The sequence below is a fragment of the Syngnathus acus genome, chromosome 2, assembly GCF_901709675.1.
Source record: "Syngnathus acus chromosome 2, fSynAcu1.2, whole genome shotgun sequence".
Classification (NCBI taxonomy): Eukaryota; Metazoa; Chordata; class Actinopteri; order Syngnathiformes; family Syngnathidae; genus Syngnathus; species Syngnathus acus.
Window position 1 is genome coordinate 13,608,064 of NC_051088.1, and position 15,669 is coordinate 13,623,732.

Below are 15,669 nucleotides of genomic sequence, written 5' to 3' on the forward strand. Positions count from 1 at the left end.
CATTGGGGGGGTCGTCTTACATTCGGGGTCTAGACATTATACCCATTCACAACGCTAGATGGCATACAATAAATACAATATGCACACTCACAGGCTTCAAAGCAAACTAAATCTAACACAGCTAACTGAGCCCACCATCATTTGAGAATGCACCCTGAACTCTTAACAAGCTTTTCGTTTCACAAACGCATCTAGGGGAAAAAGGAAACTAATTGGAGCGAGAGAGAAAAACAAAACGGCAAACAGCAAGCAAAGAAACAAACAAACTGCAAAGTAATTTGCTTAATGTTTTGTCTCGTCGCCTCTGCTGGAGCCCATCATGCTGGAGGTTTGACGTGCGGGGGGGATTCATATTTTCCATCAAAAGCTTTCACAGCCTTTAAGGAAAAAATGGTCTGTTTCTTCAGAGGGTCAAAGCAATTCGTCTCTTTTCTTAATTCATAATATGAACAAAACTCTTCTGGTATTCACCACAATGATGTCACTTCATGTGTTTAGCTAGCTCATATTCCAGTGTACTAGTCAACTATGAACGAATCCAGCACCCAAAGTGCAGAGGAGTCACATTATTGATCAAGCGGCACAACAGCCCGTCCATGCGTTTTGCCATTACACATGTATTGTATGCAAAGAGGAGCAATAGAGGCTGTTTTATTAGCTCCCTCAAACTCAATTTCCATGGCTGGCAGCTAAAGGTGTAAATCTGGCCTTATCTGGCCCCTGCATGCGCACTTCATATCCACACCCAGTGCCAGCAACAGATCTATAATTCATTGCCAAGCACATCCATGTTATTGGCTTCTCCATTTATTAGAAAATACAACACGGGAAAGAATTTAATGCAGTGTCGTCGAAACGCATCAGAAGGCAAAGAGGGTATGTTTCAACTCCCCGTGGACTACAAACTTCTTTGCAATGATATTAGGTTCAACCAGGAAAATATGCAGTGGATGAAACTTTACGTGCATTCATATTCTGCTGGGTACCTTTTATGTATCATTATGCCAGCAGGAGGGTTAACATTGGTTTGACCCCACAGGTGAAAGAGTGCTGTGTTTGACAGACGGTGAATTATTCCCCCAATTTGGATAATTGGATAACTTAGGTCGGGGCATATAAAACTAGAGACTTTAGCGGACCAAAGAAAGAAAATGAACATTTTAGACAGTTTAACAAGTATTTAGAAAATGTGCATTTCCGTGATTACTATTCCTTGGTATTTATATTCACTAGGTCTGAAGATGTATTGCATTACTATACTTCAATAAAATCATCATTGACCAATGGTAAAAATAAAATAAACTTATAATGTCATGTTTGCCTCACAGGCAGGAGTTCTGGGTTTGATTCTGGCTGTTCTCAAGCTTCCCATTTCCTCAAGAACATCACAGATGAATGAATGTTTCTTTTTAGGTAAGGAAAATTGATTTAGTTTTAAAACATGCAACAGTTTCATTATTGTGACTTTTACATTGTAGGTTTTCAAATCATTCACACAATGGACCTGCGCACACGCACACACACACACAATCATGATAGCTACTGCATGTATCTCATTCATTCATGCACCCAGACAAGGCTAACCTCAAATCTGTGATTTATTTGTGAATCAATTTTGAAAAAGCATATTGTCTCATTTCAATAAATTGCTTTGTGTGTAGATATGGTATGTAGTTATTATAATACAATGTACATAAACAATACAAAATGCAATACAAATGATAAGAGGTAATTAAAATGCCATCTTTCTGTTGCAAAAATTAATTTTGTGCACCAGCTGCCAACACATATCTGCCATTCCTAGGCAGGATTTGAAAATATATATAGATAAGAATGAAAGTATTATATCAATAATATAGTGACAGCATATATACATACATGATGAAACAAAAATGTTGCTATCATTAGGACCACTGTTGTCATTTCTGCTGTCTTTTTTGAAAAAGCAGCTTCTAGAATTCTCTGAATTTTTGCTTCATATGCTGTAAGCAAAACATGTTTTGCTAACTTGGCAACACTGCAGACATGTCGTAGCTATCTATGTGTGGTCACACCAAGGACCGGTGAGCAACTGAGGGAGGGGCCAGATGTGGCCCCCGGGCCGTACTTTGACGAAACCTGTTTTCACCCATGCCTAGCCTTGACATTCTGTTAAGGAATGACAGCAGAGTCTATTGCCCAAAGGGAACCACTCATTGCGCCTGACTCACATTATGGGTGTGGTGTAGAAGGATGAGGCACAGAGGCGTGAGCGGCTGGGTGGCCACGTTACACGTTTGTGTTGCTCTTGAGCATCTGGAGGCAATGACGCAGAACACAATTACAATTTTCATTTAGTGAATGCATGAGCGGACACTCCATGATGAGCATGTGACAAAACCCAGCATTAGTAGGATGCAGCAAACGTCCCCTAATATGCTTCAAGTGGGAAAGCAGGTGTCAACAAAAAACAATAAAATGAGACGCAAGTACGGACTTGCACATGTTTTGACTCCCAATAACGCAAATTTTACTATTCACTTTTAGCCACACCGCTTACAAAAGACACACCTTTTACAGCATACAAATTACCAAAGATAAGAAGTATTATGTGACCTCACCTCTCGCTAAGCTTCAAGCTACTGAACCTGTGCGAGGCCTAAAAATGCAGCGGTTCTATCTGAACCGGAAAACATTGTTTAAAGAATAACAAAGAACAGCACTAGAGGCTTATTTTATGACAGAACAATTCTCTTCACTCTTTTAGAAGAAACACTGACAGCTCACTCCATGCCCCAAACGGGACAAACAAAACACTAACGTAATATTTGGAATCATTAGAACGGAACAGCTGTTGATTTAATATTATGAACACTCATATGGAATCGGTTATATTATTGACAAGATGCCTATCTGGAGGTGACAATAAGCAGATCATAAGATTTCTTCAAATCGTAAGAGACAGGGAGAAAATTAAACTTCTTCCCCGAAAAAAAAAGAGCGCTAGAGAATAAGCTTAAGAAATATAAAGGGTAAATTCAATTCACTTCCCTTTGACCATTTGAAAGCCTTTGAATAGACAGGGAAATGATGGCTATCTCCGCTCAGACAAAGAAGCGCTGGAGTGCTTTAAAGGCGTTTCTTTTGTCATCTTAAGCAGGTCTTCTGAAGCTCCCTCGTGAGCTCCAAAGGGCTTAATAGAACTTTGGCTGATCAGTAATGGGCTCCAACAAATATACACAACTAAAAATAGCCCATTTGCACTTGCCCAATGAGTGAACCTGACTCTCAACAACTGCGGGAGTGCTTAAGTGGCGACCAGTTTAGCCTTATGAGTAAAAGAAGCAATGAGACAATGACCATATGCTGTATCTCTTACAGCCGTGGGGATGAACTCATGAATATTTAACAGGAGCTTGAGCTAAATTCATTTTAAATTAAAAGCATACATATTATATCCCTAGGGCGGCTCTCTGAAATATGTTCATGTTTATTCTTATGGTAGCTTTATTTTGAAAATGGCCAGTAGTTGTAACTACATAATAATCAATTCTTAATTCATTCTTAATTAAAAGATATAATATTACTATAGTAGTCGGCTACATTGAATTAATGAATATACTTTACACTTCTGCGGCTTTGTGAAAGAAATAAAAATGTACTGCCATAAAAAAACAAAAGCTACAGTTTACATGTAAAACGTTCCGAGGATGTGAAGAACTAGCAGGTGTCATATTGATGACATTTTTATTATTAAATTGACTGTTTTTTTGCAGGCCTTTTTTTCATGGTGCATTGTTTTTATTTGAGGAGACAATTAACACTTTTCTTCTTCATTTCATTCTGTTCAAAGAAGAAGGGAGAAGACAGGGGCAAAAGGGCAATTTGCCCTATCAAAGCATTTTATCTTTGTTTTTTCCATTTCATCTATTTACACGTCTCACCTGTCCTCTGTTGTCTCCGTTTCGGAACCTTTATCTACAAATACAAGTCTGTGTCTTCATGCTGAAATACCTTGCCTTCTGTGATGCCAGTATGTGCCTGCATTTGGTTTATTTCCCTCTTGTTTCCATCTCCCACTCAGTAGAAAAGTTATTTCTCTCTCTCAAGGTGTTTTGCCACAGTCAAGATTCTATTTTGCTAAAAATGTGTTGGCTGTTTTTAAGTAACCTCTTTGATAAAGTGTAAAATGCAAACCAGTTTCTGTTCAAATTCACCAATGTGCATGAATAATGTATCCGATAAAAAACGTCTTTGAGTGTCCAGAAAAGCACGGTATAAATCTGATGCATCGTTATTAACCATAATTACTATCATGAATGACCCATGTAATGAATCGGAATGCAGATGGTTGTGTCAGTTTACATTTAATACTTAAATGGGAAAATGAAACTTCAATTTTGCTTCATAAAACAGTTGTTCTATTTCTTGCCTCCTCTAGATGGCACTGTTGGTTTGAATAACAGAGGTTAAGAATTGACGAGGAGTCAAAAAATACAAATGGTTTATGTAGAACCTGTGTGCCCTAAATCACATGCTCAACGTAATGGTTCTGAAAGCAGTGCGTTGGCATAACAACAAGACACCTAGATATGTGGCCTTGTAAATCTTAAGGCTCGAACACAAGACAGTTACTAATATGTAACCTTGTGAACCGTAAAAAATGAAAATCAGAAATCACTGTATAGAATAACCTATATAATACAAGCATCGTCACTGGATTAGTATTTAAAAACAAAAGACTACATCTCCAAGCTCGTGATATAAATATATACTTTTTTTTCCTCGAGCGTTCGCCTTGTCATTGAAATGTGCTTTGCAATAATTTAATATGCTTCTTTTGTACAAAGATTATGATCATGGGATAAACAGCAGATGGGACGATGAAGAGCGTTACGGAAGTGGCATGCATCAAGCAAGCTTACACTCTGAATATTATTCCACACGCCTGAGAAATAATCCCCAACAGTGTTGTTTACACCTAACAAGTGTTAAATTTGTAACTCTAATCACAGGAAAGTGTGAAACCACAGCATTGTGTGCGGCAGCGTAATGTATGATGGAATACTATCATTGTTATTCAGCTCCAATCTCATTACCGCTATTCAACATTTCAATACAGCCAAGATGGAGATGGAAGCAATCAAAAACGCAACACATCAGAGAAAAAAAAATAGCAGCACACAGCTTTCATTCCTGAGCTTGCTTTTCCCCGTCACACAATGGCGTGTCTGCTGTGTATGAATAGGATGGCATAAATATTTCAAAAACCAACCAAAAAAAAACAAAACAGGCGTTGTCACACTCATAACAATGCAAACAATGTGTGTAAACACCTTTAGATTTCATGCATCTAAAATTACTTCCTCCAAGGAGGTTTTTTTTCCATCCAGAGGCAAAGTAATTCATTCAGTGAATGTTTCATCACGTGTCTGCCAGAGATGCTATTGAGAAATTACAGTGGCACCAATGAGTCAGGTGGCTCAGTGACAGTGGCCCGAGTGGAATCTAGGCGAGATGTATTGTTGTCTTGGAGGAATCTGGAATTGAATTCTGATTCACTGGAATATGATTTTTTAAAGCAAGGTTGCACTATCCCATGATAGATGACACGGAGACAGCAGTCACGCTGTACAGAGTACCGCAAAAGATACACTGAGTGCGGTCGGTCGGCCATACGTGACACAAGTGGGCTGCATACAGATGAGTTGTGAAAGGGTGGGATCGCTTGGCCATGCAGTACACACAACAAATATTGTAAAGGAGGCGTTTAACGGTATGTTTGAATAGAAATATATACAATGAACATCTTAGCTTTGGGGTCAAACTCATTTTCCTCAACGTTGTAGTTATGGATTGCCTCAGGTGTCTATTATTTACTGTGAAATTCATAAACGCTGAGGAAGAGAGCAAGAATAAGAGTGATAGAGGGAGAAGAAGGGGGAGAGAGGCGGGAGAGAGAGGTACAGAGAAGGAGGGAGAGAATGAGTGAGAAAGAAAGAGAGAGAGAGAGAGAGAGAGAGAGAGAGAGAGAGAGAGAGAGAGAGAGAGAGAGAGAGAGAGAGAGAGAGAGAGAGAGAGAGAGAGAGAGAGAGAGAGAGAGAGAGAGAGAGAGAGAGAGAGAGAGAGAGAGAGAGAGAGAGATTCAGCAACCCAAAATGTTCATAGAGCCACATTGGCTCAAAAAAAAACAAAAAACATACCTGTCGGTAGCCGCAAAAATCTAAAAGCCTTTTATAATGCAACATAGACTGTCAATACATAAGTTGTATGCCTACTATTAAAATAATTTAAAAAATAAAATAATGGTATCAATTTGATCATTTCTTCTTGCGGCCCATTACAGTTCACGTATCTGCATAGCAGAGCTGTCTGTTGGATATCGGTCACGTCACACGACTCATCCATCACAGGCAATTGAGAAAAAGCTGGAGCTGAATTGATGTCCTTGATTTGCTGATCGGTGATATTGTTTGTGCGGAGAGGCATGAATGATCTCGGTTTTGTTTTGGAAGTCCCAAAATACGCACTTTATTATCTCCCGGGCTGCAACAAAACTTGCATCAGTAGAAGAGTTTGGAGATGCAATCCACTTCTTGAAAGTGTTTTTTCGGTCCTCAAATTTCTCCACCAGCACTGCAATTGCACGTTTCCTCAATTTAGCATGCTTTAGCTGAAAATGTCGCTCCAAATTCCTCTTCTTGTTATTTGACAACTTCTCATTGCAAATCAAACATGCAGGCAATGCTTCAGCATTGGCAATGAAAGCAAATAGTCCATTCTTTCTCTAAGCCTCTGTTCTCATCAGCAATCTTTTTCTTTTTGCCTTTTGAATCCATGGCCCATCACTCACATACCTGTTTTCAACACACCTGTGCTGTGTCGCAGGCTCTGACCCAATTTTCCCATTTGGCGTCATTCTTAAATTCGGTATTTTTAATATATTTACAACTTCATACATTTTTACAGCATAAGAATAGTTGTGTCATGATTACCATATAAAAATCATATGTAAAAAAATAAAATAAACTACATATTTTTCCATTTTCACGCATTTTTGCAAAAATTCCAGGGAGCCGCTAGGGGTGTGCTAAAGAGCCGCATGCGGCTCTGCAGCCGCGGGTTGCCGACCCCTGTACTAGATGGATGGATCATTCATTTTCTCATCATGTAGAGAAAATATGGCATAACAGTGGCACTACCAAGAACTGGAGGTCCCTCCAAGATTGATAAAACAGCCAGAAGAAAACTGGCCAAGGAGGCTGCCAAGAAGCTGACACAGAACAGTGCAGAAATTACTGGCACAAAGTGGCGGTTTAGTACTTGTGACAAAAATCTAATCTTTTTCATGTTGAGGCTATGGTGGCAAGACAAAAGCATTATTTTACATAGATAAACATCCAAGGCTGGCTACATTTTCATAAACACACTTGAAATCTCCCAAACAGGTTGTAAAATGTGTTAGGGTACCATCAAACCAAGGTTGAGATTTGTGAAGAATATCAAAAGGTACTGTACGCTTGGCAGAAACACAACACTGCTTATCATAAAAAAAAAACATTCAAAGTGGAACTGGGGCCTTCAACAGGGTGGGGGGATTCATGTCCACTTTCAAATAGCAATCAGAGTTTGGACAAATTCTTCTGGCTTCAGCTAAAATGCAATTTTAAAAAAATCTCAGGAAAAGCAAACTGGAAAAGCTATACTTTATTTTGAGACAGGCACACCGAGGATTCCATTTAACACAAGTTTAAACGTGATGTTTAATTCTGAGAGCAGCCACATCCCCAATTACTGTATAAAAGGGTGTGCATACTTGTGCAACCACATTATCTCAGTTGGTGTTGTTCCTCCCATTAAAACGTTTTTTTCCAAACGATTTTCAAATGTTGGATGAAAGTTTGGAAATGTATATTTTCAATTTTTCAAAATCATAAATACCTGGCACAACAGGGGTGTGTAGACCTTTTTTAGACCTATTGCATGTACAACCCTCATGCCATTCACCTCTATTATAAATGAGTACAAACCTGCGCACTGCTGGACTGAAGAATAATTTCATTAAATGTTCATGATGTGGGGAAACACTGCTGAAATTTTAAAAATGTCCAAACAGAAAGCACTTCTGGACTGTCGACCTTGCCGAGCTGCACGAAGTCGTCACACCTGTCCCCTTTGGGCTTGTTACCTCACTGCAAATGACATTTCCCGTTTGCTCTTTAATTCTCCAACATTGATTCCCAGAAACACCTTGTGCAGTGTAATTTTTCTTCAATTTTATTAGTTTCATTATTTATCAGCCTACCACTGAAATGAACTCTGAAACCGGAAGCTGAAACACATCTATATTAATAAACGGGCTCACCACATGAGTGGAGTGCAGTTAGCAGAAGCCAAAGCGTAGTAGGTGATAGAAGGTTTAAGTGGTTGAAAAAGTTCTATTTCTGACCACTGAATCATTTGCTGTTGGTTGTGAGCTGTGGGTGATGAATTAGTGCTCTGTATGCTGGGAGGTCATCCACATGACATCAAGAGCGATTAGGGGCCTTGTCCCCAATGTTTCGGTCGACAATCGCTCTATTCTATCATCACATCTACACTTTTTTATCCATTCTCCAAACCCTTTGGGGTTTTTTTTTTTTTTTTGCTCATCAAACCATATCAATGTGCAGTCCTGAACAAGGTCACATTCCATTGGTAGATTACGCTCTTCCTGAGTGTTTCGACATACAGATGTATGAAATGCCCCCCAAAATAATAAGTGGGGCTGTTTCACATCCCTGAAGAGTCATCCATCATGATTAGATCTGACCCTGGAGGTAGGATCAGGTACGGGGGCTGAACCGACCCACACCGGATGAATCCACAGGTCCACAACTGCAGAAAGAAAGGCAGACGAGGGCTTGGACTCACCAATGGAGAGACTCAGGGGAAGCCATGGTTCTTTCCAGACACAGTCAATGCAGTTCACATTTTGTGTTTGTTTGCTTTGAAACAATTCTGTTTCAAATATTTGTATTGATCCATGGATGGAAATGGTTCACCACGGCCCGATTATAGGGTTTGTGCATTTGTGCCGCAGCACAGCTTTGCAAGTCAGTAGGTGTCTCAAAGCTTTGCTAGCCTAAAGGGGCTCTCATAATGCATGAGCAGGAGTCTCAGTGCCTGATCAGCAGAAAGATGACATTGATGCTCAGTCTCGCCATTCGTCCTACCCGGACTCCCCCTGCTTTATTACATGGAAAGATACCATCTTTAATTCTACTTCCTTTAAATAAAAAAAAAAAAGGGTCATTAAACTTCCATTCATGACGTTAATTACCTGATAAGGTTTGCTGAGGGAGGATGGACAGAAAGTCTTTCATTTTATTCAAAAATGCAGCGCTGTACATATTATTCACCTACATAATCATGCACTGAAAAGTAACAAGAGACATTCCTTAGGTTTCTTTGTGATGCCCTCAAAGCAGAATAATAGATTTCAGCAAGTACTGTACCAAGAACAACATACAAGTATGATTATAAATAATTCACCAAGCAAACTACAATTTTCTTTCCAACATTTTTTTTTATTTTTTATTATTATGGTATCAAATGGTGTTGTACATAAATTTGGCTGCAATAATAAATATTTAACTCATATTTTGAATCCGTGTAATTTAGTACCAATGTATTGTTTTTAGCAGGCCAATATTAAAATTTCATTAATTGCTGGTTAGGGCTAATCAAATAACATTTACCTTTCACTTCCTGAAGTAAAAACAATGCATGTTGTTCACTGGTTTTCTGTTTTGCTTGTTTGCTGATTAACCCCAAAAACATACAACAGCCATGAAAAAAAATCCAGTTTAAACTTCTTTCCCATTTCGTCAGCAACAAATAATACAGTGGTCTACATTTGCGAGCTTCCTTGCATGTCAATAGTAAGCCATCTGTTCTGGCTTCTGTAGCGAGTAAGGACCCAGCAGAGAATTATACCCACAGGATCTCAGATTTGGATGAACAAAGTACATCTAGGATGATCTAGAGACCCAGCAATGGTCAAATCATCATGTGACCATCCAACTGTGTCGGAAACAAAAAGTCAACTTTCTAAACTGAGCGTAAAGCATTGCTATTTTTCTGTTCTGCCCTGACTGTGCCCCTTGAGCCGACCTACTTATGACTCTCTGGAGAAGTAGGAGATCATGAGCAATCTGTGGGAATTCACAAGAGACTGCGGTATATGCTGCAGGTGTTTCAGCAGTAAATAGACAGAGAAAAACAATTAAGGATTTATCCTCAGCTGTTTATGGTAATTTACGGAAAACAATCAGACGCAAATCCAACACACAAAATGCAGCCCACAATTTCGGAAAAAAAATACTTTCTACTTCCCCCCATCATGTATTCACAAAACATACTGAAAAACATGCAAATGAGAAGACACACACACACATAAATGGAGTCTACTTGGTAAAATAAAATACATTTCAGGTTCAAAATAGGTTCCAGTGCAATTAGTTGGAAATTGGAAGGCAGGATTCATAACTGTCTTACTGCGGAGGAAGCGTCATCTACAAATTATAAGCTTCTGTTCACATTCCATTATTCTGTCACCGAACATGATTCATAAAGAACCACACAGCTTTGATTTGCCTTAAATGGTGAGTATGAATTATTCTTCTGACTTCCATCTACGTATGTGTTAATTATGTAAGCTGTTGAATGAGAGTCTTGTTTTAGGAGAAAAAGATGGACTTGATTGTGAATGGTATTTTTTTTATGTATACTTATAATGTACATACAATACATCTTTATTTGAAAATTGTTATGTCCTGAGGACATTCTGTCACAACTGTCACACTTGGGAACAAAATTACTAAGATAGATCCCGATAGCTAGGGGCGTGCAGAGAGCAGGGCCAAGGGGGCAGTGCCCCCCACACACATTCACCTGGGGGGATGTGGCACATACACTCCCCCCAACCCACACCGCTTAAACCAATCAATAACAGCTAAAAAAAAAAAAATTTCAAAGGGCCATGCTGCTGAGATTGAGTGCGCATAAAGTTCGAGATCTGTCCGCAGCGTCCTTCATCGAAAAAATTAATTTCGAAGGCATCTAAACGGCTGTTTGCCCCGGGTATGTAGAGTGCTTTGCACCCCACTGCAGACAGGCAGCATAATCAGCATAATTGGGCATTTCAAGTGCTTTACACAATACAGTCAATCATAATGAAATTTCTGTGGGAATGAAAGGCTGGATGCTTGTCACTCAACTGCAAAATTAACATTTATTATTATAAAAACAAAAAATCTGGGAAGTTGAAACCACCAATACAGAAAGCAATAGTTATGTTGTCTCATTTTATTCATAAATTTGCAGATTCCAAATTATATCTGGGTCTGTTAATTCAAACGCAAATCTGATCGCAAATATTTGCAGGAAGTGAAGAAATCATAGCCTCAAATTTTGCTCAACTAAGTCAGAAATATCTCCAAGATCCAGTGAAGAGGTTAAAGGTACCTTCTGAAATCCACTGCCAGAGTATTTATTTCTTCTGCCTTTCACTATACGTTGCTGGCATACAAGAAGAAAGATATACTATTTGCAAATTATATGCAAACTATTGGGACCCACAGAAATTGGATTTCTCTTGGTCCATAGAGAAAAAAAAAGATAGCTTAAATCCGACTGTCATTTTGTCTGTAAGAAAAGAAAGCAAATTGTGCTTGTGTAATGTCAAGCCAACCAGAGCGTCTAAAAAAAAAAATTCAAAAGAATGTCTCGGCCTACAAAGCAAACGTAAGGACACAAACAGAACAATAGGTGTATTTGAATATGCTGCACAAAACAGCCAAGATGATTTCTTTTTTGTCATTTTGCCAAAATTGATCCAATGGAGCAATGTCAAAGAATTTAGCACATATTTTAATAGCAACGCCCCAAAGCTGAAATCAATCTATCTTCCTGTCTCAGTTTTAAAACAGTTTTGATGTCGCTGTATATTTGCGGTGGCGTTAGACAAATTGTGCCGGTGTGCAATGTACATTCATTACATATTCTGACTGAACTGAGTGGGCCCTTCTCGTTTCATCATTTCGACAGTATCGGCAACTATTAAGCCCCCATCATTTTGATTTGTATTTTTAAATGTTCCAGTAACATCACTGATGTTCAGTTTTGTGAGCATGTTCTGCTTTTAATCCGCACATTTCTTTTATCGTGTCTGCTTCCATCGTCTGTCTCCAAGTGATGCCGGTGATGGGTGGGCTTCTGAGAAAGGGCATTAACGACCAAGGTCCCATATCTTTATATATACTCGGAAAACCAATTACTCTTGCTTGTTACTTATCGGTATATGGGCCATACAAAGCGCTCCCACGGGGCGTTCATGAAACTAGAAAAATTCACACCTGTATTGAATTACTGCATGGCCTTGGTAAAAAGTATGATTGGCTGGATGAATGTTGGTGTGCATCGCCGTCACTTGAACGAGAGCAATTGTACTGAAGTCTCTATGTCGGAGAATCCGTGTATTAGGTGAAAAACTCGTTAAAAAGCAGAGGTTCAGAAATTCAGGCATAAATATTGCAGCCTGCTCTGGTGCAAGTGGCCTTCAGGTTGTTTCATGTTTTACAAAGAATATCGACCTATGGTGTCAATTACGCGGTTGATATGTTTCTCCTGTTATCAACCATAACGCATCAGCATTCAGCTCAAAACATGCTTTTTATTACAATTACATGGTTTACTTTTGCAACGATCACTGATAAACTGTATTAATCAGCTGCTTATTACAGCAATGGAATTTATAAAATATCAAAATCCACAGATAGATAATGGAGAATTAAAACAGAGCAGCACAGTAGAAGATTGGTTAGAAATTTGGTTTATGTTAGGGTTGACAAATTATCTTGATCGTATGATTATGTTGGAATGTAGACTAGAATTATTCACTTTGTTAAAACCTTTCACCTTTCCTTGACTCTGGAAAGTTTCCACATTCAGTTGTTGAAACTTTCCAAATGGTGTGGAAACATTCTTGCTTAGTTAGTGAGTATCTAAAATGCTCCACTAGTTTCCACAACTTGAGCTAAGACCCTCTGCACTGATTAACCAGTTGCTGAGGTGACCACCAAACTTTTCCACTCTCGTCCACTCTCACCCCCACCCTGTTTTCTCTCAATAAATATGCCCTTGCGAGAGGCCTAAGTCAGACTGCGTTCAAACATCTCTGTCTGCTACCGTGACAAACGTTTTCTCCACTTGCAAGTGCTAAAAAGGCATACGGTCTCCCGTGTGGTTCTTGCAAATAAGTTAGAGTGAGCACCACTAACAGTTTACAGCAGGGGTGTCAAACGTATTTTTGTCGCAGGCCACTTTGTAGCTAGAGCTTTCCTCGGAGGAAATACGATTACTCACTTCGAAATCAGATGTCAAGTTTGTTCAGTTATTGTTAATAGAAGTTATTGTAAAAACATATATTTATTACACATGACAAATATTTATAAAATACGAGGGTCTTTGAAATTGACGGACATGATTTGCTTTCACGGGCCATATAAAATGGGCCTTATAAAATGATCTGGTGGGCCGGATTTGGTCCCCGGGCCTCGACTTTGACACCCATGGTTTACAGGTTTGTGCGGGTTTTACTCCTCATCTCTGCATTCCTTCTACAGTCTAAAAACATGTTTTCAGGTTCACATATGTATGATTGTGAGTGTGTTCCTGTGTGTTGTTCCTCTGATTGAATAGCAGGTGTTATATTTAAAGTTTCTCAAATGTTTGTATTTGGACTCATAGGGGCTTCCAAGGCCAGTTGGGTCAAGAGAGAGGAAACGGAGAGGTGGTGGGATGTCACAACAAAACATGGAACAACTTTACATTTACTTTTACCATCATGTAACCAGCCAACCTTGTGTGACAACTGTGATAGTGATCAAAAGTGGAGTAGACAGGCAGTTGGAGAATGATGGAGATGACCACAGAAAATGCGAAAAGACAGGTGGAGCAGACAGTCAGGCGGCACGCAAATAGAAAGTTCTTGCCGGTTGGTGTGTACCGTCAGATCTTGATGCTCACATTTCTTCTTGATGCCTTGCGATAGCTCTATTTTCATAATAAATTAGTGAAATGGACATTTTGCTAAGCCTTTGACAAGCACTGTGCTTGCCCACCTACAGCAGTGTATATAAATATTATATAAAAATTCTATATATACTATATATATATATATTTATATATGTGTCCAGTTTTTAAAGCCAAATTGAGTTGTTTTTAAGGCAGCATTTTTAAGGGTGGACATATTTAGACTGGAATTTGACTTTCTACTTCTTCATTGATCTTTTCATCTCTGAAGCTAATTTTGGCCCTCAAACAAAACACACACCACTCTAGGTTGAAAACCGGCATGATTGTTTTCCAGCGAGAGGCAGTCAAGCTTATGATGAGCTCTTGTTCTCGGTTTCACTTTCATTTTTTCCATTCCGCTGTTTTTGTCAGCAACTTCAACCTGGTTTGAAAGCCGACAATTAAGCTTCCTATCCGTTTGACCTCACACTGCTAATTTTAAAAACCAATCCCTGCATCGTCCTGCATCTTGTAGATTTAGAATTTTTTTTATGATCATATCAATGCTTCACGAGTAATAATGAGAACTATAAGAGGATTACATCAATGATGCTTCATTTCTCATTTACATGGTAAAGCTTTTCACATTAAGGCTATTTTACTAAATATAGTGTCTTCATGCCTTTTTGCAAGACACTTTGTCCTGTTTCCTCCTGATCAAATTCAGTAGATACGAAAAGGGGAAAAGCAGCCAGAGAGAAGTGCATTCTTCTCCTTTCAGTGTGAAGAATGGGCTCGGAGATGTGGTTAACAGACACGGCTGTCAGATTACTGGCTCCAGCTGCGGAGGACGAGGGAGGAGGCTCTCCCTAGCTCTGCCGTGTTTCGTCATGCTGAGCCGCCGAAAGGGTCAAAATGAGAGTTGCATCTCTTTTCACAGAAAGAAGGTATGCCACTGGCCAGGGCTAATTATTTCTTCTCCCTCTTTTTCCCATCACTGCTCAGTTCATCTCGTATGCTTACGTGACCCTCGGAGAAGTCACAGAGCATGATTGAAATAACTCGCCACCCATGGCGCCATTAAGTAAGACGTTCCCCTCTCTTCTTGCTCTCCTATTCCTTTTTTTTTTCCAATTCGAACATCAGTCTTCTCCACAGGCCACGAGGTTCATAATTCATAGTACCACTGAACTGCTCAAGCATATTTTCTGGAATAATTGTGCATTTTCTTCAGTTATTATAGTGCAACTACTTCATCATTTTAGATAAGACAATATCTCATTTTTTCTGCAGGGACTCCTGGCGTTGTAAAAACTTCATCAGTTGGAACACTGCCAGCCGTATATGTTACGGGGGATAGGGGGACTAATTGCACCCCCAGATTCATAACGACCACAATCCACCCTTCATCATTCTCACCATGTGAGGTAACTAAAATCTGAGGAAAAATGTTCTGTTTCAACTTACAACCTCTGTTGTGTTTAAGTTACACAAGAATGTGGGATTTTGTACTTCCAAATCTGCCGCCACCGAGACATGTTCTTAAAGTGATGTCATCACGTGCTGCACTACAGAAGCTAACTCTGACCAGAAGGTTTCCGAATTTGAAGGCAGAAAGGAGCGCTCCAAAAA